This window comes from Nipponia nippon, unplaced genomic scaffold (assembly GCF_047370975.1).
Source record: "Nipponia nippon isolate SJK-2023a ecotype South Korea unplaced genomic scaffold, ASM4737097v1 scaffold_4, whole genome shotgun sequence".
Taxonomy (NCBI): Eukaryota; Metazoa; Chordata; class Aves; order Pelecaniformes; family Threskiornithidae; genus Nipponia; species Nipponia nippon.
In genome coordinates, this window is record NW_028262358.1 from 32,456,658 (window position 1) to 32,483,907 (window position 27,250).

The 27,250-nt window shown below is 39.2% G+C and overlaps 1 long non-coding RNA gene across 3 annotated transcripts in view; it reads right to left on the reverse strand.

Moving 5' to 3' along the window:
* LOC148053245 (uncharacterized) overlaps window positions 1–27,023 on the reverse strand; it is a 67,458-nt gene extending 40,435 nt beyond the window's left edge. For 2 of the 3 annotated variants that reach the window (XR_015708407.1, XR_015708409.1), the window contains exons 1-2: window positions 26,715–27,023; window positions 759–884 (exon numbers count right to left, since the gene is read on the reverse strand). This is a non-coding gene — a long non-coding RNA (uncharacterized LOC148053245). Of the gene's footprint in view, window positions 1–758; window positions 885–1,555; window positions 1,641–26,714 lie in introns of those variants that run through there. The other variant, XR_015708408.1, reaches the window with a different exon arrangement.
* Between the last annotated feature and the right edge of the window lie 227 nt (window positions 27,024–27,250).

Genomic DNA, 27,250 nt, shown 5'->3' on the forward strand with positions numbered 1-27,250 from the left:
ACAAGAAGCAGTTGAATATGGGTCAGTACTGTGCAGAAAGTCTGATACTTCTCTGAAACACAGGACATTTAAAGTGTGCTGTGAGCAAGAGCACAGCTCACACGCTTTATGGACGGGACATTCTCTAGGCGTGATATTTATTGGCATGTGCCACATGGTTCATACACATTGCATATATGAAATTCCAGAAGGGAGCATGATAGGGAAATGTTGCTTGGACATTAGTGGTACTTTAGAGTATTGTCATCGAGGACTGCAGAATCTCTATCTCCTAAGGGATTTTAATAGACAACAGTTAGTCAAATGCCTCTCATGGATGGTGGGTACATTCAGGTTAGGTACAGCAGACCCCAAATTAAGGTTCAGAATTAGAAGACCTACTGAGTTCCTCTCCAATGGAATCTTGTTTAATCATCAGGACTCAGCCATGAGATTCAGTGAAAACAGAAATGAAAGACGTGACATCGGATTTCCAAGAAATTACCCACTTCCATTTCAGTTAGTGCAACAATCCCCTGACTTAGTGTTCGTAAAGGATGTGTTTCAGGTAAGATGTGAAACCTAGATCCTAAATTCATAAAGTTAGCATTTTCCTCAGAGAAGCATTTCTAATTTCCAAAAGATTGAATCAACTCCTTCCCCTGCTGAGTCCCAGTTGCTGTCACTCACAGTGTATTTATCATATATGCAGCTACAGTTGGACACTGTTCTTTCTCCTTTTCAGTCATAAGCTGTTGGCTGTCTTAAACAGCTCCTACCTTTCCGAGAGTCACAAAGCAATTGCTCAATTGACTTCATTTTAGAGGGGATTAAGTGATTCTTGTACACTGCTGGCAGAGCTCTTCAGGTTGAAAGGAGCTTTGAGAAGACCAGGTGACATTATTCTACAAGCCAAGGAGACAAAGGATGACAGTGTTAGCAGACAAAGGAATAAGTGGCTCCAAAATCTGATACACTTTATGCCCACCATGCACTGAGACATGCACTAAAGGTACAAATTCAAGCATACCAACACTACAGCAAAAAGTGTTAACTTACAGTTTTCTGCATGTTACAAAACTTCAATTAGGTCTCAGAACAAGATGTTTTATTTATATACTGAACTTCACCGTGGACCAGTCAATGTGCTTCAGTGGTATCAGGGGTGAGGTTTTGTAACAGTGAAATGTACTTCTGAATCTCTTTGGGTTTTAATGCTCATTGACTTGGACAGGTAATCAATTGCTGCATCTCCAAGGGCCCATAGATATTGACTTTGGTCTCCAAAAGACTTTATAAAGAGTCATTTGGGGGATACTTTCACTTCAAATTGAATTGTGGACCATTAAATCTCTTTAGTAAAATACTGGAACAAACACTAGATGTCAATGCTCCTTCTGCATTTTTAAATAGAACACAAATGCTCCTGGCTGAAGATGAGGTTCCTAGAAGGATCCCAGCTTGTTCTTTTTCTCTGGCAGATTCTTTAAATCATTATAGATTTTATTTCCCCTACAGACAAAATGCATTAGTTTTACAGTACGCTGCTTCACCCACAAGACAATAATACAGGTACCTCCTTAGCACTAGGCATGGATCAGCTGTGCAAATTCTGGAGAGAAGGGAGGAGGAGAAATGACATGGCAATCAATTAGTTTGATACTTATCTCTTGGTTTATTGCCTATGCATTTGATAAAGGACCTGGGGACAAAAGGAGATGGACAAATCTTATTTTAAACAGTGGCTTTTTGTTACATCTTACCTACTATGCATCTGTACAGAAGATTTGATTTATTTTTTTTTTTTTCACTCTGCTGAAAAATGAATGATACTAACAGAATCTACAGGATTAATAAATGTGGATGACTCAGCTTCCTTGGCAGTAGCCAATACATTGGAATTCCTGCCACTTTGCCAGATCACTTCTAGGAACTGTCAGAGTTTGATGCTGTCTAAGTAGCAAACTAGTAGCAAACACAACTAAAAGACACTTCTTCAAAAAGGAAGTAGTGTTTACAAAGAATGTAGTAATGCAGCAATGTAAGCCGTAGTAAACTTTCTGTGACTCATTAATAGTTCTTAGGATGTTCTATACGAACAAGGTTAGGTGTTATAACATAGACACCATGAGCGCTGTGTAAATATTTAGGTAAGTATACTGGCTATATTTTTTTTTGCACGCAATGTATTTACTGTGACATATTTGTCATATCGAAGATCATACATCCTACTAGATATTTTCACTTCAGTAAAAAAACTGTGTGTCTCAAAATCCTCTGGAGCTCCAGTTTACACCTGCAAGTTAGTATCTTCCACGTGTCCTTAGCCCTCCCACCACCCCTCACTGCCCTTCAGCTTCCACACTGAGCCGAAGTCCTTCAGCAAGCCATTATTTGTGAGGTTCAGGACACAAGCCTCTGCACTGTGAGCCAGGCAGGGGTGAGGAAGCCAGGTGTGTGTCAATGCCAGAGTGTCAGGCAACAGTGTAGCCCTGATTTCCCAGCCTGTTCTTGATTGTCCCTAGCCCTCCTGGTTTCTTTGAGCCCAATACCAGGTATAAATGTCCTGCACTACATGTGCCTGCCCTAACCTTTCCAGACACAAGACCCAGGAACTCCCTCTCTGTCCCACGAAAGGCTAAAAGTTGGCCTCAGAATACACAGAGGTACTCCCTGCTCCAAAATTAGCAAGGTGGTACTAGTGCCACAGGTAGGTGCTAATTCAGTGGAAGGGGCAGAAGAAGGTGTGTTGGAAGTAATGGGTTTCACAAAGGGCACTGAGACCTTCATGGATTGTAAAGTACAAAAACACTATTTTATTATAGGGAATAAAACTCCTTTGTCATACTGAAGTTATACTGGCTTCAAACAGACAGGCTGTTGGGAAGGGGAGTCCCTGTTTAGCAAGAAAGACAGGCTGTCTACGCCATTGGGAGACTAAAAAATGTAGATAGATAGATCAGAAGGCAGATAGACAGGCAGGCAGGCAAGCAGGAAGAAAAATAAAGACAGTCTGGCCTGCCTGTCTATTTATCTGTCCAAGTACTTAGAGCCCACATTAGACTATCTCTCCACAGAAGTTAATCCAAATATATTTCCAAAAAAATTAACAAACAAAGAATACTCTTACTGCATCAGGATGCATTCCTAGAAGTACAGGATCAGCAGCCATCTCTGCCTGCAATCCCCATTTGAGACTGGACTTCAGTCCCTGAACCCCTTCATCACCAGTAAGGTCCATTGCTACAGACAGCGAAGGCTGCACACAACGCTTCCTATTGCGCATCTGAGAAAAATAAAACCAAAACCTCCTGAAACAGAGCCTCTGAACCTCAGTTCTCTTGTGAAGAAAAGATTTGTGTCCTCGCCCACATCTCCTAGCCTCCACTGAGCCTCTCCTCCCAGGCTGCTCACACTGCCTTGGCCTTGGGAAGTGACGTGGTTTTTACAGGGATTTAGAGGTCAGACCTGTGATCACCAGACCTGTGATCATCAGCAGCAGCTGCATAAACTCCAGAAGAGAAAAGGCCTTTTGTTGGGAATATTGCAGAGCCTAGAGTGCCTTGTAATCCATAAATAAGATTTGTAATGCCACACTGAGGACAGACAACGAAAATGCCCTGATTTTAAACTACTCCCAAAAAATACATCCAAGGAGATTTGTATACACTGAATAATATATGTATTCCTCTCAGCAAGCAGCATAGTAAGTGTTTAAACCTATCATCACTCTTATTACCATGTTATTTGTCTCTCTGGTGTTTTTATCTGATAGTCTTTGATTTTCTTTTATCAGTGCCTCCCTAACCCTACTTCACAGGTATTTTTAATCTTGCGTGTTATGCTAGTTTTGGCTAGCCATTCTGCACACTAATTTACCTGTATAGTCAAAGGTGATTTGTGATCTTGGTGCCTGACATAATTTCTTGTTTTTCCTGCCTCTGCATCTTGTTTTGTTCCCCTTTCATCTCTGCTTGTACTCTTTACCTGTTGCTTCCAAGTCCAGAGCATGTTGTCTTTTCTCTAGCTGCCCCCTTAACTGTCTCCATAATTCTGACACCTAAGATTTGCCAAAAATTTTGCCTCATGGATCTCTGCCGCTTTAGGTTTGCTGGCTCTCCCCTGGAGTTGGAGAACTGAAGCAATTCAAAGCATGGCTGAGGGAAGGAGAGCATGTGGTTCGGTTCCCCTCACTGTATCAGCAAGAAACAAAATGATTTGCTGCCACACAGTGATGGGAAAATCCAGGCTGGATACAAGAAACGGCAGCAGACAGAGAAATGTTTAAACGTACCTTTATGCAGTTGATATCAAAGTCCTTTTACTGTCCCATCTTTCTGCTTCCTTCCACACCCTCAGAGCTGCTCAGTTATATGGGCCTCTCTGTTCATTAACATCTAATTAAGGCATACATCTGCTGCAGCTTTACATCAGCATTGCATTCCCACACATTAAAACTGCCTGGAGCTTTCTGGTTTTTCTTCATATTTGTTTCCAGTGCACTAAGAGCAAAAAAAGGCTTTTTCATACTGATTGACAAACAGAGGGAAAATAAACTCTGGGTTTTGAAGAGGATGAAAGAGCAGAATATGCTTCTCATCCAAAAACAATCTCTCCTCAGGGATGTGCCCCAGAGAGGCGGGGAGGTTTCTTTTAATTAAAGGAGCAATGAAGAGAAAAGAGTATCACAGCGGTAGACATGACAGTCAGGACAGAAACTGGGTAAAAGCAGAGGTTTTATCTTTTTTTGCCACGGACAGAAGTTGCACTCTATCACTTCACCTCACTTATTCATCTGCTCATTGCCAGCCTATTTCTACATACTCGAAAGGTAAACCAATGCCACAGATTAATGACCAAACCTGAGATGATTTTCTAACCAGATCTCATTCCATCCCTCAGAGTGCATTACTTACAGAGATCACCAGTGACATACACAATGATGTTCCAGAAAATCCTGCTAACTGGCGAGAACTTCTCCCCTCCTCCTTCCGCCTCCCGCCCCGCAAAGCATATTCACAGCTGTTTCTGACAGGTCTGAGAAATGGAGATGAAGCAACCAGTCCCAGTGTCTACTGGCACGTCTAGTCTTGCTCACTCTCTTTTTATGATCACGGACAGATTTCTTGTCTCAGGTACAAAATACAGATCTAGAGGAATGATCCTAGGTATTTTCCAGTCATCTCTAAGCACACCATTGCTTGGCCACTGGACTTGCTTTCTAGCAACCTTTCAAAAAACGCAACTTGCAATTTCATAAAGATGCTAAAATGCTAAACCCTAAACCAGGAGCAAAATGTACAAACCAAAGGTCTTTAAAATAAAGCAGCATGCAGTGCTCAGCCATTACTTTTATCAGAAGTGACTGTAGTTTCTTCTTGATACAAAAAAATACCCCGCTGTGGCATTTCAGCATAGAAATATCCACCATAAAAACAGACTGCATTTAGCAACGCAATGCTGCCTGCTTCACTACCAACAAGAAAAGACTTCCACACAGTCCACTACTCTCAGACTTACATATATTACATATACATGTAATATTTATATTACACATCTTACAATTATTGTAATATTACAATATCACAATATTACATATCTTGATAGAATTATTTAGTCTGTGGCTGTCATGCTGATGCTCCAGAAAGACTTGCTGTTTAATTGCTTAATGTGGAGCTCTGGTGGTAAAACGCTTAGAGACGTGACCACATTTTCTGAGAAAACTTTCCATATATTTTGTCTGTATCTGCTTGAAAAAGAAAAACAGTTTTTGACCCAGCTATGAGAAACAGGACTGGCATACCTAGAATTCAATAGCTTTGTTTTGCTTTTTTTTTTTTTCCAATTTGATTATAATCATATTTATTTTGCTCTCGGATTCACTTTGAATTCTCTCTGATAAGACATACAGTGTGTTTTGTGCACACATCTCAAAATGATGCGAAAGACTTAAATATTGATAGCACATGTAAACTACAGGGAACATTTTCATGGATACATTTTAAGAGCGGAGATCTTTTTTCCCCTTCTCCTTTACACAGTAGACCAAAAATCTCACATAAATGATTTCTTCTTGAGAGTTATATCTTATTTTGAGCATTAAGATATCTTTTAGAAAGACATTGAGACTTGATTTAGAAGCTGCCAGTGACAGAGAATTCATCATAACTGAAGGAAAGTTGTTCCACTGATTAATTACTCTCTTTGAATTTACCTTAGTCTGGCTTCCAGCTTCTGAATCTCATGGATCCATCTTTCTGACAGAAACACCACCTACAATAAGCCATCTCTTCCCACTATCACCTCTTAATTTTCTCTTTGATGCACTAAACTGATTAAATTTTCTTAGTTTCTCCCTAGAAAAAAATATTTTCCTATTATTCTTTCCTGAATCCTTTTCAATCCTTCAGCAGTTGTTTTAAAGAATGACTGTTAGAACTCAAAACAAAAGTGTATCGTTAGTGCCAGAGGTTCATGACTCATAACAACAGTTATAACTCTCACTTAAGCAATTGAAATAGATAGAAAGAAACATGCAAGTCCCTCTTCGTGCCACGACAACTGCAAAAATAGTACTCCCTTGTTCGTATATGATATTTCCCGACTAAATCTTCAGAAGTTGTATTGAGCCTCAGCTACATCAGACTGCCCACTCATGTTCAGTTGTTTCACTGCTCTGGTGCTCTTCAGTTAGTGATTTCGAGGACAAAGTCCCAGTTTCCTAAGACTGACACACTTTCTGCATGCCTGGAAATATAACCTTGTAAGGTGACCACACAAAAACATTTGTGTTGAAGTACCTGCTTGTTTACTTCTGTAAGTGATCTAGAGCAGTCTCTATACCCCATATGCAATTTATCATTATTATTCGGTCACTAATTCTGTGTCATCAGAAACTTACAAGTGTGGTATTTACAGGTGTAGTCCTCCTGGATTAGACTGGGCCAAGAATAAACAGTGGCAGCATCTGCCCAGAAACCAATCCATGGGACCATGACTTGAACTTTTACAGTTACTCTCACTCAGTCACTACCCTGCTTCTGTGGGTTCTCTTGATTTTGTGTAGTGGTAATTTTCTCATCAGAACATTGTTCCAATATATCACCTGTCTCAAAAATGCCTTGGATATATTACACCACAGAGATGCCTTCACTGAACACATCTGAGATCTCAAAAATGATACACTTGTTTGACAGGATCAATCTTCTATTGAAGCATCATGTGCTTACGACGGTGGAAGCAACCACTGGATGGCTGGAAACATATCCTGTGCCCCATGCCACTGCCCGGAACACTATCCTGGCCTTGAAAAACAACTCTTATTGCAACATGTCACCCCAAAAAGAGTTGAGTCAGAAAATGGGACTCATTTCTGAAACAACCTCATAGACACCTAGGCCGAAGAGCATGGCATTGAGTGGGTATATCACATCCCCTATCATGCACTAGCCTCTGGGAAAATCAAATGATATAACGGACTGTTAAAGACTACACTGAGAGCAATGAGTGGTGGGACATTCAAACACTGGGATACGCATTTAGCAAATACCCACCCAGTCAGTCAACACTAGAGGATCTGCCAATCAACCTGGCCCTGCCCAGTCAAAAGTTTTACATACTGTAGAAGGGGATAAAGTCCCTGTGGTGCACATAAAAATATAGAATCACAGAATCGTTAAGGTTGGAAAAGACCCTTAAGATCATCGAGTCCAACCATTAACCTATCACTGCCAAGTCCGCCACTAAACCATATCCTCAAGCACCATGTCTACCCATCTTTTAAATACCTCCAGGGCTGGAAACTCAACCACTTCCCTGGGCAGCCTGTTCCAATGTTTGACCACCCTCTTGGTGAAGAAATTTCTCCTAATACCCAACCTAAACTTCCCCTGGCACAGCTTGAGGCCATTTCCTCTCGTTCTATTACTCATTACTAGGGAGAAGAGACCAACCCCCACCTCGCTACAACCTCCTTTCAGGTAGTTGTAGAGAGCAATAAGGTCTCCCCTCAGCCTCCTCTTCTCCAGACTAAACAACCCCAGCTCCCTCAGCCGCTCCTCATAAGACTTGTGCTCTAGACCCTTCACCAACTTCGTTGCCCTTCTTTGGACATGCTCCAGCACCTCAATGTCCTTCTTGTAGCGAGGGGCCCAAAACTGAACACAGTATTTGAGGTGCTGGGGAAGGCAGTCTGGGTTATTCCTGCCTCAGGCAAGGGCAAACCCTTGCTTTTACTCAAGGACCTGGGTGCAGTTCATAGGTGATGTGGAAGGATGGGAAGTCTGATGTGTACCTCAAGAGGATTTGATTTTCAGTGAAAACAGCCAATGAATTGAATTGTATGACGTTAATTGCTATATAATACTGTACATCATCACTTCTATGATGGCTATATGCCATATCAATGGTATTACAGGAAGAATCACCCAGATTAATGAAGAATGAACTTTGATGAAACCGAGCAAAGTGCAGTAGTGATGGAACCAGAACTGGCTTCAGCATGCAACAATCCAACGTCACACACCATCTCTCCTGCCCTGAAAGATTGTTACAACAGATGGGGCCCAAAGTAATGGACTGAATGAACTCAACGGACGTTTTAGAGGGATAGCCCATAGACTAAGGGAATGATAGTTGTGTGTATATATATCAAAAGACAGGAAAAGTGGCGGTGATTAGTTGGAATCTATTAGAAAGGGTAGGACCTGAACATGACGTAGATGGTATAGAATAAGGGGTGGACACTGTCCTGGTTTCAGCTGGCATAGAGTTAAGTTTCTTTCTAGTAGCTGGTATAGTGCTGTGTTTTGGATTTAGGATGAGAATAATGTTGATAACACACTGATGTTTTAGTTGTTGCTAAGTAGTGCTTATGATAGTCAAGGACTTTTGAGCTTCCCGTGCTCTGCCAGGTGCACAAGAAGCTGGGAGGGGGTACAGCCAGGACAGCTGACCCAGGCTGGCCAAAAGGCTATTCCATACCATACATCATCATGCCCAGGTATGTAAACAGGGGGAGTTAGCCAGGGGGGCAGTTATCACTGCCTGAGGACTGGCTGGGCATCAGTCGGCGGGTGGTGAGCAATTGCATCATACATTACTTGCTTTGTATATTATTATTACTACTACACTTTATTTCAATTGTTAAACAGTTCTTAACCCATGAGTTCTCTCACTTTTACTCTTCTGATTCTCTCCCCCGTCTCACTGAGGAGGGGGAAGTGAGCGAGCAGCTGTATGGTGCTTAGTTGCTGGCTGGGGTTAAACCACAAGCATGCTGATGGCATTAGTTATACTACCATTCCTTTCTGCTTTCCTGTTTGTGTCCCATCACTGACTTTCCATGATTTTGCCATGAGCAGTCACCTCATGGTTTCCTAGGCAAATTTGCTGAACCCTTTAAGTAATTAAAATTTTAATGCATATTAATGCATATGATCACATGATCACATACTGCAATGTTCCTTTTTTTTCCCAAAATTTGCTTAAAAAAAAAATCCATGTCTGAGTTCTTTTCCTATTCTTTTCCTTTTTTTAAAAAAGAACCCAGCTACTGTTTTTCAACACCCCTTATGATTAACATCAGAATAGGAAGGATTTCATTATTACTCCAATCTCTAATATACGACTATAGCATTCTACTTCTTTTGAGTATATATTGAACGCTAAAGCTTTTTATGCATCCTAAGAAGATGGTTTTCAGACTGGATCTGTACAGAGATAAAATCTATTTTAGCAGAAATAGGGTGATTATAGTCCAAAGTTTAGTAGAAGTTTAGAGCAAGAGACCAGAACTCCACATAGAGCAGAAAGAAAGGGTTGTGATCATGCTCCTGAATTCTGAAACCTTATTCTACTCTTTCTTGTGCACATATTTCCAGTTTACCTGATGGTATCATTCTCTTTCCTCAGATGAATGGAGGTAGTAGAAGAACCTTTGAATTCCATCAGAATTTTATTTAATACTGGCAAAATATTGTTTTTATTGGTGAATCATAATTCATGGGAAAGGAAAAGCTTTTTATAGAATTTAACTTGGACTGGTCAAAAATATTTTTATTGCAAAGAGTCTGTTATGATGAAAAACTGTCCTTAGCTGAAAAAAATATTTTATTTTATCCAGTAATAAAGTCCCAATTTATTTTACTCCATCTCCTTGACTGGTAGTACAAAAAAGAGACTTTTAAAAATCCCTTCTCTCTCATGCTTTTGCAGTTTTGAAACTGAGATAAAGGAAGAGCACAATACAAAAACGTAGAGTGTTTTCTCAGGGAAAAAAAAAAGTTGTGGAAAATAGTAAAAGAATAGTACTAAACTTTTCTTTGAAAACTTTCCATGAACCATATTTCTCTCTTTTTGATTGACTCTGGTTGTGTCATCCAGAGCAGGAGCAGAAACAATCACCATGTGATACAATAGGACACAGTTTGAATGGCAAATCACTGGGATGAAACACTCAAATTAATATTAGCTACGTGAGTGAAATGGGTTGGAACAAACTATTCATCAAACAATTTCAAATAATAAACTAATTAATGCAAATTGTGATGTGTTCATGGAGAAATAACAAATGCAAAAAGGGCAAATTTCATTGTCAAATGAATTGTTCTCAGGGAATAATTCATCTAGCTGCAGAAGACAGAGAGAAGAGTTGAATGCTAATAGGTAGGAATGAGGAGAACATAGCATAGTAAAAGAACTAATTTGTAGATGGCTGTAAGTCTTCCGACTGCTTGGGAAAAAAGGGAACTAGATAGATACTGCTGAGTCTCTTGAAAAGTTGGACATATCTTAGATTTAAGCCCATGTGTTAGATTTTGCAAGATTAATATTTCAGACTGTAGGTTCTCCAAGAAATTATCTTAAAATGAATGTGCAGCATGTAATAGAAAGAAGCTCTGTTCTCAGCCAGGTTAACTAACCTTGAAGGAAATTATAACAGTTATTAATAATACATGTTATAGAACTATTTGCTTCATTCTGCTAAATTTTGTAGAACCTCAATAAAGGAAAATATTGTATTACAATAATCACATAAAACAAATCCTACAGAGTCATGATATAGTCATTTTAAATACAATCTGTGATCTTCAGTTTTATTTGTCTACTTAACAGTACTCTCACACCTGTATGCTGGACACTGCAGCCTCCTAGAACCAGCTCCTGTTTCAGTAATGCAGAGATGTCAGGAGGGTTCTGAGTCATCTGTACATTAAGCATCTCCTCAGCATTTGCTGTTTCATTATGGCAAAGCAGTAATACATGCACAAATGTATACACAAACACCTGAATGCACAGCTCATTCCTTCCTGGATCATATTGATTAGTTTTGGAGAGGGGTTAGAAAGAGGGAACTGTGATGTCAGTTGTCATTGACTTCCGAGATAAATGAGGAATTGATCAGCAAAATCCTGTCCAGCCAAAAGATAACACTTAAATACAGTCCAAGCAGTAAGCAAAGGACTAGCTTTGCTGAAGTATCAGAACTGCTTTTAGATAACATCAGTTTCAAGTAGATGAATGTAGATACTTTGCTTTTTCAAGCCCAGGAACACTGATTTTTATTTTTTTTTTCCTCCTCTTTTTTAGTTTCAACTCTTTACTCATTATATCCCCAATGGCCATTATAGGATACCCCACTGTTTAGTACCAGCTTAAGTTTCTATACTACAAATACCTGATTTTGTTCTGCATTCTTGATCAAACCTATTTTAACAAGGTAATAATTATATGCACATTCTTCAGCTGTCAAATATATGTTAAATGGGGAAACATTTATTAAATGTGAGCACTAATGCCAGGAGAACCAGTTACCACGACATTTCTTAAAAAAGAACAGAAGCTGTTCAACACCTGCATACTCTGTTTTGTACCAAACTGCTCTAATTAGCACATTTTGAGATATGATTAGAACACTAGAGGAAGCTTTCCAAATGCCATTAATTATGGATGTGATCTTAAATTATTCACTTTGAATATTTTTTTCTTGCTATGCCCCTTTTATCTTCCACTAACTTTTTGTTGCATCCTAGAACACATCCAATTAAACCTCAAATGGAAGTTTGTTACGCTAAAGAAAAGGTAAACTGAAAATTAATCACCTTTTTTTTTTCTAAGGTGCTTGTCCTAAAAAGGGAGAATGTGGGTGAGAGTCAATTGTTTTCCTCTTAAACATTCATCATTCACTACCTCAGCCTCTACTGGTATTGGAAGAGTAATATGCAATCAGTAAGCACAAAAATTTCCATCTCTCACTAAAGCAATGTTACAGAATGCAACAAGATATTTGTGTAATCATTCATTCTTATTCCTTTTAAAGATTACTATATCAGACCAGTTATCCAAGTCTCTATCACAGGTAGCGTCATATGTGGAGTCCAATAGCTTGTGACCAACTGATGAACCTTTTCCAGGCTTACATGCAACCAGACCTGTCAGGAATAAGTCTGTGCAAAGAAAGGAGGATGGCACTGGGAAGGAGGGAGACACAGAGAGAAGGAAGAGTGAAATCAATGTAAGAAAAAGGAAAAAGATGTGGTGAGCTAAGCTGAACACAGTCCACAGTAAGAAACAGACTGAGAAGGAATGATAGAGGAAGGCAGTGAGGGAAAGGGGGACCTTTTCCTTAAAGTAGCAAAGGTGGCTGTTTTCAGGTTGTGGATGGCACGGGGCACTGAGAGATCCAGGGCTGCAATCCAATACAGTTCTGAGGTTGCTGCTCCCTGCACCAATACCAGTCTAAGAAAGATCATCCGGCCACCAGCTTTTTGTAGCTTTACAGATACTGGCTGGAACCTTGGGAACGTGGCCCAGGTATCATACTGACAAACTCCCATGTTCATATCCACATGTCCTAACTATCTCTTTCCAGTGAAAAACATGGACAGCACAGTGAGTAAATTGCTTTTGCTCCCTCTTATTTTTTCCCTTCCACACGTTAACCTGACTTGCTGGTGCCCTTAGCAGGACACAACATTTTTGCAGAGATGAAGAAAGAGAATTCATATACATCTGTTTAAAAATAAGTCTTACATCTACACATAATACACAGACATAGTAAAAGGCTCCCATATATGTCCTCCAGACTAAGCAGAATAGTCAAACAAAGTAGTACACAAAATGACTGAACATTGCCCTGGATTTTTATCTTTTTTTCTAGGTTTAAGCTCCTCCTTTAAAGCTTCCTCTGGGACCCATTAGAAGCTACTAGGGCATACTTGTTTTGTTAAAGACTGCTGATAAAATCCAGTGAAAAGGAATGACAACTCTCTTAAAAGGTATTTAAAACATGCACCTGTAGAAAACAGAAGATGAGCTGTACTCCAAACTGGAGTGCTATCACTTCACACAATAGCCACATCCTTCTTAAAGCTAAACAGAGCTGAAGTTGGTCTCTAGATCGGAAAACTCCAGGGAAAACACATCTAGGAGCAATCATTCAGAAGTCTATTCTCCTGCTGATTCAGTGATGTTTGGTTGGTGTCTTGTGCAAGCTGTCATCTTATCAGTAAGATAAGGGGGAATTTCTCCTGCATTTAGCATCATTAAAACTTTTTAGAAAGAATATTTCTGACATCCTGAATCAATACCTTATGTGGCTATTACCCACAGTATACTAAAGTACTTCTGAATTTTAATGTTTTATCTTGTCTTATTCATTAACTTCCTCATCTTGAAAATAACTCCTGTGATCTTGGCATGAAGTGCTGTATCCCTAGACATTACCAAGAATTCACTCACATTCGCTCACATGATTGAGTGGCCTAGGGATCAGGCTCAAAACAGGTAGACATCCCATTCCTTATCCTCACTAAATCAATGGAGTTTGCATCATCTCTCACAGCTGCACCACAGTATCAGGTCCATACTGAACAATCAGAAACCCTATAGACTTAAGTCAAAATGCAAAATGTGAACGTCCATTCATAAGGATGGGAGAGAGAGAGACTTATTAGGTAAATAAAATATATCTAAAGGGTTTTTACTGTCCTTTGCAACCTTGTAACCTTACCCACTTTGTTCATACCTTATCCTCCATGATCACAAGACTCTAAGATATCATAACAAGGAGATTAGGACCTTCCTTGAACTAGTCATTCCTTGCCCTTAAGGTCTTGGCATTGTACAGCAATGGTTCTGTGCAGCAAGCAAGATGCTTTCTGCCACCTCGAACTTGCTCAAAGTCACCATCAAGTTGGCAAAGATCTATGAAAAAAGGTAACATTTCTAATTGGACTATCAGCAACAGGAAAATCTCATGGAAAAAACAGGTGCTTATAGAATGGAATCCTGTCTTTAGTGTTATGTGCACACTGTACACACTGTTTGGCTTATACCTTGAAGTTTTGAAAGAAAAGTTATTGATTTTGTAAGTTCATGTTGCCTTTGTATTATTGTCAGTTGCCAGCAAAAGCATACTGGGAAAAAGAAGAAAAACTAAACAAAAGGCAGGAAAAAAGAGGAAAAGCTCAACAAAAGGCAGGGAACTATAATGGAACTCAAATCTTCAGTGATAACTTCTCTGCCTACAGTTACATATGCACAAGTACGTAATGCTAGAGTATACAACTCCAAAGAAATAATGCTAATATAACTCAGAGTAACTTCATTGACTTTCTCAGTAAAATTGAGATCAACAGAAGAATCAAAATCACCGTAAGAAATATCTCACATATGAGCTCTGACTCTTTGGTTATCTTAACATTTCTTACCATCATTAATATTGTCACAAGACATTGCCCTGAGCGCGATAGAGACATCCTAGCAGACAACCATTTCAAATGCTCTCAAATGTCACCATAGACTGTATTTCACACACACAAAAATTAACATATGTCATTTATATTCATTATATTGAATATTCAATGCATATCTTCCTGGCAACTTATTAGGACTGACATTAGGGCAGCTGGAAGAGAATTTAAGACACCCTGCACATGACACTCCTAACTCATTATAAAATTAATTACAATTACTTATACTTAAAGTGAGTTTTGTCCAAAATTATTTTACCTTATTTTTGCTGAAAACCTTGGATTTCTTGTTCCTACTATAGGTATGGCGCCAGATAATACCAGCGGCTCCAAAACTAGGCTAACCAAGGTGCACTCTGTATGAAATTAGCCATAACAAGTCCTAAATGGAAGCTGTATCACCAACACTATTCTCTAGTTGCCTCAGTACAAAACATAAGCAGATGGGCTAAGGTACCAATAAATGAGAGAGACTAACACCCTCATATTTGACAGCTACTTCTAAAGGTCTAGACCAGGCCATCTTAGAAAGTAATCATTCACACCTATTCAGTTTTACATGGATAGAGGATTTTTTTTTCTCCACTTGGGTGTTGAACAAACATCATCTTCCTGAATTAAATATATTGGATAAATTATGAAAAAACATTAGCCCTGCCTTTGCCCATTTTCAGCTGCATTGGGGGAAGTTCTGCACACTTTTATTTGCATTAGGTAAGAATGTGAGTGGGAAGTAAATGAGGATGAATACCTGTCAGTGCTATAAAAACAGATCTACTGATGCAAAAATGATGTATCCGGCAAATCTTCAGTTAATCAGAAAAGATCTTCAGTTAATCAGAAAGGAGACTTGCTGTAACCATAGATCTTGCATGGTACAGGTACATTTGTGTTCATAAAAGGGTTTCCTGAGTAGCTTAGGACAGCTTACCTGTCCCATCTCCCTCTCACTCTCCTATGAACTTCCAGGAGAATTCAGTGTGTCCAAACTGAGGAAGATAAACAATGAGAGGAGAGAGAGAGAGGAGAGAAGAGAAAAAAAACATACAACACAGAAAAATACCTATCCTTGCATTATTGGCCAGAGAAATCCTACCAATCTATCATGCTGGAATAAACTCCCAAGGAAGTACCAATGAATGGTTTAGAAAACTCCAGCCAGGGTCTTTCTCTCACATTCAGGCCAGACTGGTAACTGCATTAACTGCATAACTGGTAAAGGCAATAGCATTTTCAATTGGTCTAGAAAGCAGATTTTAAAAGCCTCATGTGGCTTCGGATTGTGTTCCCAGCAGAATGTTTCCTGGTCACCTGAGTACATCTCTTGAGGCCACCCACAGAGAGGCTACAGGAATATCCTTTGCCTCATTGGTGCAAGGTCAACAACAACGAACAAGGAACATGCTAGAAGCAATACTATAGTTTCCCCTCCCCATTGCTCAGTTTTCATCTTTTAATGCCCTGTCCACATCCCCAGGACACCCTCAGAAAGGCATGTAATACCCCTTGTTGATTGCCAGACTGTTGCTAATTACTGATACGTAAAGGGAATCACATGTAACTGACACAGGGATTCATAGCCAGCCTACTTCCAAAGGACTAGGCTGGCAAGCCCTAGGTTAAAGAATCAAAGGCTTGTAGATTCATGGGCACAGTGGTTTGTTGCTTTCACAGTCTTTCCTCATTCAGCCAGGCTTGTATTTATCACCTGCACTACATCAAAATTGCTGTTCCAGATCAGAAAAATGCACAATACATTTTATCCTAGTTGGACTTATTGTGTCCCACTGGAATTTACTTTCTACAAGTCATTTAAGGCAGGAGATGATACGTCTTCAGGAGAATATCATCATCATCTTTCTGTTTCACAACTGTTTTTCTAACTATATAATAGGTGACATTCATTCTCCCCCCTCCGTATCTGGAAGCAGTTCTCAGGCATGGCCGACAGGAGTGCTGTTTTACTAGAAACATTTTTTTCAGATTACTTTTATCTCCGTTAAAAATTACCCTTCATATCTTCTGCAAACATTAAAGAACACCTGGTGAGTTTTTTGTCTGCTCAGATTAATTCTTGTCTGTGTACTCCAGAACATGTTATAGTCATCACTGCTACTACTTGTAATTACAGGAGAGAAAAATCATGTACCTGATTGATATAGAATAAAGCTAAAGCAGATGTAGATGCCAGCAGCTATAAAACACATTAGCTTTTCTGTCCCTTACTATAGGGATGAGGGAGTTTTCAACCTCTTATAATAATGCTTTGCCAGTCACACTAATTGCTAGTAAATAAATTGATTCATATCTTGTAAATTATAAATGTAGTTATCTCTATATATGCTACTATCACCTTCCACGCTGTACATACTATACTGAAGAATTTCCCCCCTCCCAACAGTGAAATTCATCCCAAACAGTCTTTTTTTTGGGCTTAGGAAGTGACAAAGCTGCCAGACACACACACACAAAGAAGATTTTTGGTAGACCAAATGTAATGGTCTGTGTTTGAACTGGACTAAGATGGCCAGATTACTACATCTACTCTTGCAAGAAAAATCCAGTTGTGATTTTCTAATGATCAAAATTGTGAGGTTTGGTTTTATATTTCATCTTTGACTGTGACTCAACCTCCAAAGTGACCCATTGTCCCACCTTGCATAATCGAATTGGTGTTGGGTGCCAGGAGCAGGGAGTTAAAAAAAGTTAAGACACACAGATGACATGAAAAATGGTGAAATTTTTTAAAGTCACAAAGCCCAACCTTTACTCCAATGGAAACCAGGCCTTAGTTCAAAGCATCTCAAAACATATAATTTAAAAAAACTAAACACATTTATTTTTTTTCCCCTTTCTACTCTCTCAGTGGTTACATAGGTGCTGGTACAGCTATTGCTGAAGATGAGACTCTGCCCATTGATTCCATGGGCATCAGTTGCATTTCCCATGTGGGTAAAAGGTAAAAAAAGCTGTGTCTCATTTATGTTAGGACTCATTCTGTCCTGAATGCATAAAGGGATCTTAAAAGGCACAATTGCAAATTGTGCTTAATTTTAGCTCCCTCCACACCAACAGAGTGGTGAAAAAGAATTTATATAGAGGCATGAATCAACTCCAACATCTCCAGAGATTAGCAATTCATTTAATGGCTGACCAGGACGACAAAAGCCTAGACATTTTATGAAAAGAATCTGTTTCCCATGGGGTTCTGATGGCAGTTGTAAGTCTGCAGTTTTAATGAGAGGTGACAATAACAATCAGTTTAATTTCAGTATTGACTGAGACATGGATTCCTGCCAGTATTCCCAGAGGATTCTGAAGGACAAGGAGGTGTGCAATTAAAGCTATCTACATCATGAAGTACAGACAGAGAAAAAGCATAAAGTACAACTCCTGCCCAGTTTTTTTCCACTGTAAGTTTATTTTTCTTGGCAACATAGTTTACTCTGATAGACACCATGCTGCCCTAATTCAGTGACAACACCAATTACACCTCTTCATCTGAATGTAACATGAGGCATATTGTGAAAACTGAGGTAACATCACAGTCCATATTAACAGAGCTGCTGAATTTGCCATTTAACAGACCCTCTGAACTATGCTTTATTTGTTCTGTATTTAATATTCTCTCCATTTCACTGATGGGAGACTGAAGCAAAGATCAAGATATATATGGCTTTAGAAAAATTCTAGCACATTTTCTTGGTCATATCAGGGTCCTATGACAAAAAGTTAAGAGTGGTGAAATGAATTTTACAAGATGATACAAAATATCAGTGGCAGAGTTAAAAGCCAGAGCTCCACATTCTGACTGCCTTTCCTCTAACCACCTGTATATCTTGCTGTTCAGAAGACAATACTTTCTGCAGTCTATACACTTTGGGTCTTTTGCTTAACCTGTGAATAAAGCATATGCCCCTGTGAACAATCTGATAACAACTCCATTTTCTTCTCCCATGCTTTCTAATTAATGCAAAACATGTCAGAGTTACTTAAATATACAAGTTATAATTGGTAATGGGGAGGTAGGAACAACCTTTTTTTTTTTTTTCTCCTTTACTTAAGACAATTCACAGCTATTGCAATTATACAGCATGCTGTATTTATTAACCCAGTAGGCACCATCAAATGCTCATCAAGCATTTGCATGCAATCTTCAGTAGAAAGATGATGGTAAGTTTATGGCATTCCACAGCAACAGCTGATTTGTTGCATTACAAAGCCACCTTGAGTGACAGGATTCCACAAGAGCCTCCTGAGAACCAAGGGATGAGGGGTTTAAGTGTGTCATTCAAGGAAATCTATGTCACCAGTGGAAGTGCCATTAACATCCTTGCTGTCATTTGTTTTCAGTTCCACTGCAGTTTCTTTATGACATCAGTTGAAGAAACTTCAGGAAGGGTTTATTTCTGCCCCAACCAGAATCAGAGAAGTACCTATATTCTGGTGACAGCCTTCTCCTGTGAAACTTCATATCTACATTGTCTACCTTTCTTTAGAAATAGTAAACTGTCTCCTTACATGACATGTTCCTTTGCTTATATATTCAAAGATGAGCTATACTTAACTAGCATGTGTGTCTTGAGATCTTCACACTCTTGAAAATACATCTGTTAAACAGTCTCCAAAAATTGCTTGCAGATATCAGAAGAGATGTATTGACCCAGTCTAGTATAAATCAGAATAAGCACATTGATTTTGGGAAGTTATCTTCATACCTACCTGCTAAAGTTCCAAGTTATAGAAAGCATTATCTGTGGTGCACACAGATTAATGTTTCGTTAACAAAATTAGACTTAGTACAAAAGTTTGCATTGTTCCGTTGATTTTTTTTTTCCTGGTAAGAACATTTTTATATCACACCATACCCCACATCAAGCACCAAGCCTGTATAAATGCCTACACTAAAATCATGCGTCCATTTGGTTCAACGTGGATTTAAGTTAAGAAAACAGTTCTTGTAAGTGAAGGTAGCATTTACATCTAAAGACATTAGTACTTCATCATACCTCAAAGGTGTTTGCATATGCATGCAAGTCCATGCCACGGACTCTGATGTCCTCTCACCATGAACTTTTCTAGCACTATTCCAGAGAAGTTCAGCATTGTTGATAACAATAAGAGTATGACCTACAAGGAATACTTGAAAAAATGTAGTGCATGGATTGTTCTTGCAAGGCACACTCAGCAAAAACGTCAGAATGAAGAATGTCCCAAATGCCAACAAATTTAGAGCAAATCTCTTGGAATAATCTTCCAAGAAGAAAAATATAAGCACAATTTTTATTTTATTTAGCTTTGTGAGAGAGAAGGAAATTTCCATGCTGGTGAATTATAGGCTTGAAAGAAAAGGATAAAGCTTCTTGTTCTGTATGAGACAAAGCCCTCAAATGCCACTGGTACATTTAGGAATGTATCTTGTACAGGAACAGGCACATTGGGGTTCTCAGCCACTTTGCATTATGCCAGTAGCACAGTGTTGGGCCTCACAAACTACCTTTCCTTAGCATTGCATTTGCTTGGAAATATTTTATTGTATTTATTTATAGTGGCATGTTTTCTGTTAAAAAGGACTTACTCTAGGTTAGGAGAAATGTTGTCTCTCCACTAGTGCCTGATGACAGCTGTAAGGTCTTAGAAGACCTTTCATAGTAAGAGAGCCTGGAAATACTGGCCCAGCTGCCTTCAAGGAGTTGCTCCAAGGAAAGAACCTTTGGGTTCTTTGATGTTTTGGTTTTTTTTTTTTTTTTTTGTTTACTGTCACTGTTCAATTTCCACAAGGGATTATTTTAATCTTAATTTGCCTTCTTTTGTATTTAACCCTCATCAGAATATGGCTCTTGATGTAGACAATTGAATTGTCATATAATGCTAAAGGAAAGCATTGCAACATCTTGTAGATAATCCAAAACTTGGTACAGGCTTCTCTCTAACCTTCTTTAGTTACTGTAGATTCCCTAGTGCCTACATTTTACAAACAGAGGGGAAAAAAAAAAATCACATAAAAATAAAACATTACAAAGTCTTAATTCTTGTTTTTGTATTAGCCAAGGATATTTTCAGCTAGTTTTTATACCAGTGCTAAGCTGAAGTTTCCCAGCTGAAAGGAAGTGTCCAGCTTCATTCCTAGGCAGGGACCTGTCTTCATTTCAAGAAGTAGTGTTTCTAATCATTGCCTGCTAACAAGCATATTAACCCACATTTGTTTGCATTGTGATTTCTTTCAGCATTTCAGCCTAGTCAGCTACTGCATTACTAAGGAGGATCATTACTGATGCAATAATATTTATGAATTCAGGCTTATTGCACAGATACAAGCAAAAGGCACCTGTTTATTTTAATTACTTTCTAATCAGATAAAGGAATGAAAAGGTGATGATCAAAGGAAAAGCTGTCACAAAAAGGATTCAATGAATTGTCTATAACAATAGGCAATGACAATAAAGTAACACATTACTTTTTCAGACAGCAGTACAAGCATTAACCAGTTAATCAGCCAATACCAGCAAAATGAAAAACATGAACCAGAAGGTAACCAAGTGACCTGCTGAACAGCTCCCAGAAAATCCAGAGCGGCATGGGAACACAGATATTTCTGGTGCCCTACCCAGCACTCTCTGCTGTACTCCCTGCCTGAACAGCCAGCACTGCACTTTTAGTCACTGACATCACTGCCAGTCATATTTCAGGAGGTCCATCTGTGGTGAGGCTAGTTCAGCTATCTAAGGTTGGTTTGGTCCCCCACCCCCCCTTCAGCACTATGAAGGGTGTATTTTTTAACTCTCTAACTGCAAGACAGGAGGCTAACAGAAAGAGGTGTCTTCACCTCTAGGACCAAAAAGAGCTTTTTTCACTGCAACTGACCTCAATGCTAAAGATGCACTGTTCTAGCATACAACTTGACATAAAAAACAGAGGCTCACCATGATGACACAGAGACCAATGAACATTTTCTAAATTTGCCACTGTGTCAACTAAACACTAGGATAAAGTGTTTTGTCATCAAGCAGATGCTGCTGGTGGTCTTGGGGAGAGCTCCTCCAGACAGCACTGCTGGCAGTGCTCAGTGGGGACTGCCCTTCTCCTGGGACAGGGGACATGACCCCATTGATCTATAGCCTGACCCTCACCCATGGACTGGTGTCCCAGCCCAGCCTCAGCCTGGTCCCAGGGAGGAGCTGGACATCCAGGGCTGTGGCTGCCCCTGACTGCTCCCCAGCTCCCTAGCTGAGATGGTGGGACAGCCCTGGTTCCCAGCCCCAGGAAGCAGCTTCCTTACTGGGTAGCTCCTCCCTGACAGCATGATTCAAGCTGGGTTTGTTTCAGTGAATCCAAGCTTTTCCACCTCCACATGAGCATACTCTGTGCACACACATGTTCCTATGCAATGCTATGTTGTTATTTTTTCTCCCTTCTGAATAATGCACTGAATAACAACTTTGGAAAGTGATAAGAACTTTGCCTAATTATTCAGCTATTTTTCCCACTACATTTTTAGCATATGAACTGTTTTCTTCCTCTAAGCCAAAAAAGAAACAGTTTTAAAGCATGTGTTTGATCTGAAAGCATGTGGTTGGGAAGAAGAGAAGGAAGTTTATTACAAAGACATTTCTGTTCAGATAGCCTAACAGGAACTCAATGTATTGCCACTGATTTTCAAGCAGTATAAATATGATCTGCCCTCAGACTCTGCATCTCGAGAATGAAATGTTTACTAGTTGGCCACAACGTAAAAACTGATTAAATATTCACATTTTCGTGACAGCTATAGGGTTACAGTTGATTTCTCTTTCAGTCTTTTTTTCAATCCCTCTTTCAAAATACACCACTAAAAAACTACCCTTATTAACATTCATTGAAAATGAATGTCAGGTTTGTTGCCTAAATTCACTGTATCCCAAGTCAAAAGTTGTTCACAATTCTATTTGCCTTGAGCAGAACATTGAGCAGTTTATGAAGATCAAGTTCAGCTAATAGCACTAGCAAAAATGGAGAGGAAAAAGAAAGGTTATTTTTTATTTCCCCACAGGAAAAATATTAACAGATGTCACTGAAGTAGTTTTTTTTTTTTTTTTTAGTTTTTCATGCAATATACCTATTTCTGAGATCTAATAATTATCAATTATTGCAAAAGCTTATGGTGCAAGTCCAGTGACACAGTGAGCTTGGACTTGATCCAAACCCCTTTAAAACAACGGAATTTTTTCTTTTGATATAACAGTGTCTTTTGATATAACTGTGGTTTGTGTCCAGCCCTACTATGCATCATTGCTGACACTCTTACTTACAACAACTAAATAAGTGTTCTTCATACAAGCCCAGCATCCTAGATAATGGGGAAAATAAGTGGTTGCCTTCAGCACTTACAAATCCCTGTGCTTCCAAGTATTATTGATCAGTGCTAAAGCTTTCTCCTCTGCTTTAACACCCTTTCCCCCATAGGTTCAGACCCTTTTTCAAAATAACTGTGTCATTGTTTAACCCCAGCCAGCAACTGAGCACCACCCCCCCGGTGGGATGGGGGAGAGAATTGGAAGAGTAAAAGTGAGAAAACTCATGGATTGAGATAAAGACAGTTTAATAGGTAAAGCAAAAGCCACGCACACAAGCAAAGCAAAACAAGGAATTCCTTCACTCCTTCCCATAGGCAGGCAGGTGTTCAGCCATCTCCAGAATAGCAGGGCTCCATCATGCGTAACGGTTACTTGGGAAGACAAATGCCATCGCTCCAAACGTCCCCCTCTTCCTCCTGCTTCCCCCAGCTTTATATGCTGAGCATGACATCATACGGTATGGAATATCCCTTTGGTCAGTTGGGGTCAGCTGTCCCAGCCGTGTCCCCTCCCAGCTTCTTGTGCTCTCCCAGCCTACTCACTGGTGGGGTGGAGTGAGAGGCAGAAAAGGCCTTGAAGCTGTGTACGCACTGCTCAGCAGTAATGAAAACATCCCTGTATTATCAACACTGTTTTCAGCACAAATCCAAAACATAGCCCCATACTAGCGACTATGAAGAAAATTAACTCTATCCCAGCCAAAACCAGCACACTCTGCAACCCCAGATGGATGTATGAATTGATAAAGCTTTCCACATGTTCAAGCAGGAGACAACTCCATCCTGCTTGTTTATCAGAAGAAAGTGGTACAGAAGATGCTGAACCTAATTTGTGTATTTCTGAAAGCCTTCATTTTATGCTTTCAGACAAGAATGTTTGAATTCTGTCCTGGTTACAGCACCTACCCTCCCTCTTCCTACTGTCTTTATTTATACACTACTACTCATTACTACCTCTTTTTGAACTATCTACTCAGGTCTTCTTCCCATAAACCTTATGTACAAGTTGGGAATGGATGATTTTAAAAAGATATCAATATATGAAGTAATATGTTTAACATCTTCATTCAAAATTCCAGTAGGGAGCTTCAGAGCATGATCACAGAACAAAAGCTGGGTAATCATGTAACTGGAGGGAAGGAGTCTTTATTTCTGTCCTTTATCTATAATAAAATCATATTCTACTGGAAACAGAGTTGACCTTCCAAATCAGGCTCTTGTCAGACTCAAGGGAAGCAATTAGATGTAAAGCAGGCCACCTGGTATGACAGTAATTAGGCTCTAGATCTGTTGTTATCAGGACCTAAAGCTGCACTGTGAAATTAGCTCAGAACTTTAATTAAACCTGTAGTAACAACTTATTTTTATTTCTTAATTATTATTTTATTGGGAACGCAGCTGAACAGAGGGCTGAATGGCTCACTGAACTAGTAAAAACTGATGTAGCTATTTCCCTCTGTATTATCAGTAGAGATCAGAACCACCTTAGCTGTTACAAACAGTTATTACCACAAGTATCCCTCTGGCTCTTTGGCATCCACAGAGAATTAATTAAAAGGCTGAAACTGATGTGCAGTTAGCATTTCCTACTGTCAGTTTAGATTCCATGTAGGCAAGCAAAGCAATCATGGGCTGTAACTACATTAATATTAGCATTATGTTTCAGGGCATTTTGGTGACTTCTCAGCGTACCCATTCACCATGCACAGATTGCATTCACAGAGCTTATTTGGTACAGGCAAACCAGATTCAGAAGAAACTGAATGAGAAGGTCTGTTCCAGACCTATACCAGATGTGCACCAAATCTGATTGGATTCACTGTCTGTGTCCCTGACAGCTACAAACTCTTCACATGGTGAGGATGTTTGGTTCAGGGAACCAGACTAATTTCAGTCTGACCTGCACCCCCCTAAACTCCACATTATGTAAGTGACAGATCCTCAGCACCAGCTTTTTCAATCCACTGAATCAGTCCTGCTGCACCAAATTTCTCAGTGTAGACACAGTCATCAGTAGCAATGGGTCACTGAGATTTTACAGCATGTTAAACACAAGGAGAGAATGCTAACAAAACAAAGTTGTCTTCATTTTCATCTATCTGTGCATGACATTTTGAAGGCAAACATATAAACAACCACCTAAACAAGGCCCCCCCGTACATGTAGTCTTTTTCAATGCAAAGTTACAACCAACACATAATACAAAGTTAGGGGACACAAGGGATACTACTATTATGATAGCATTTGTTGTGCTTTGGTACTTCATTCACAGCTCTGAGCTTGGGTACTGCCTGTCATCAGTTTCTTTTATGATGTCCAAAATCTCTGTACACACTTGCAAGTACTAGTAGTATTAAGCATTAATGCCCAGGCTTTTATCCCACAATATCAAAATAAGACACCAGAAACAGGATCCATTTATCCCTACTGGCAGATGAATGCCATTGAAGCAAAAAGTAGCTCTGAAAGGGAATTCAATGGGACAACATTTCACTCATAGCACCCAATAGCATCCAGCATCCCATCGAAGCAAGGCAGATATTCTTGGAGAATACACTGCCTTCAGATTCATCTGTGTAGCTGTATGAGAAATCAAAAGGGAATGGACACTTGTGAAGGCAGAATTTTGTTCTTAGTTTGCAGCCAGCCTTAGCAGTGAGACATCATAATTCCAAATTTTCTGTATATTAAAAGAAAACCTGTACTATCTAACACTGTTAACCTGTGCTTTACATCAAAGCTTATCATTTATAGTTTGAGTTTGAAATCAGAAGATAAACAATAGAAAACTTCTGGGGTGGGATTTTTCTTCTGGAGTTGGATTTTTCTTCTGGAGTTGTGCCTCCATACAGGAGGGATTAATTGGGATGCTCTGTATTTAAGTCATTATTCTATAAAACTTATTAATAAAGCTCATCTGGTCCATTCCCATTGCCAAAGCACTATTGTTTCCTGAAGTACATAACCACAAGTTCTATTCCAGTAGGATAGGATTTTTACCCCCATAATACTTCTATTTAAAATAGCAATAATATTCTTAGCTCAGGTTTTAAAACAGGCAGAACATTTAATCTAATTTTTACTTTTCATCATTCATGCACTTAATTATTCCTAATTTAGCTCCCTTAAGGTAATAAGGTAAGAAAAATTGCATGATCTTATTCTCACCATTCAAATACAGTGACAATACTGGTTGTGCCTTTTTTACCTTTAGACTTGAAATCTACATAATACTATTACAATAACATCTAATAAATTTTTCTTCATTTCAAACACCACAAAGAAATTTTAAGCAGCACATGCAATCTCTCTATTGAAAAGATTAAATACACCATTATCAATAGTAGATTACAATTTTAATTGTATTTAATTGGCAACCAAAGAGCAACTAACAATATTCTTTAAGATTTTGGGGAGATAGATCAGTCTCCAGAAAAGCTGTGTTTACTAGAACAATAAACACAGCCTAAAAGTTGCTTTTAACCCCACAGATAAAGATCTTTGTTATATCTTTTAATGACTACCTCTATCATATTAAATTCTTATATTTAAGAGAGGAGATACTGAAAAAATGAACATTGGCGACTTCTGCAAAGTTCAAGAAACATTGAAAGCACTCAAGTTTCACTGATAAACTTATTCATACATACCTTTTACCCAGTCATACCTTCAGTTGCCCACTTGGTCATATATTTTGATGCATTCTTGCAGTCAACTAGAACCTGCCTTTTATGTATGTACTTCAAAAGACAGAAGTACCATTTTCTGACCTTGCCATCAATCTCACAAAAATCCTTGCAGAGTTTTGCAATATGCCTGGACAGCCAAACACCACTATCTCCAAGAGACCAGTCCTGGAAACAAAAGCCAAGGTTTTCCTTGAGCAGAAACCCAAAGCAACATGGTATATTGAAACAACAGCCTTTTTCTGTCAATATACTTCAAATTTCAGCTCCTGAACAAGCCAAAAAGAATATCCTGCACCACTATACTGATGGAGACAGGAATAAAAAACTCACTTCCAAGGCAGCCAGGTCTCAGCTTCCCACAAATACTAGTCAGGTCCCAGAAGCATGTTCAGAAACTGGTTGGGAGGTAATGCAGTATATGGACTTGATTTATAGCATGTTCCCTACAGAACATGAAGCTGAGCAGAAGGTTACAGCTATTCCCTGCACTAGCTAAT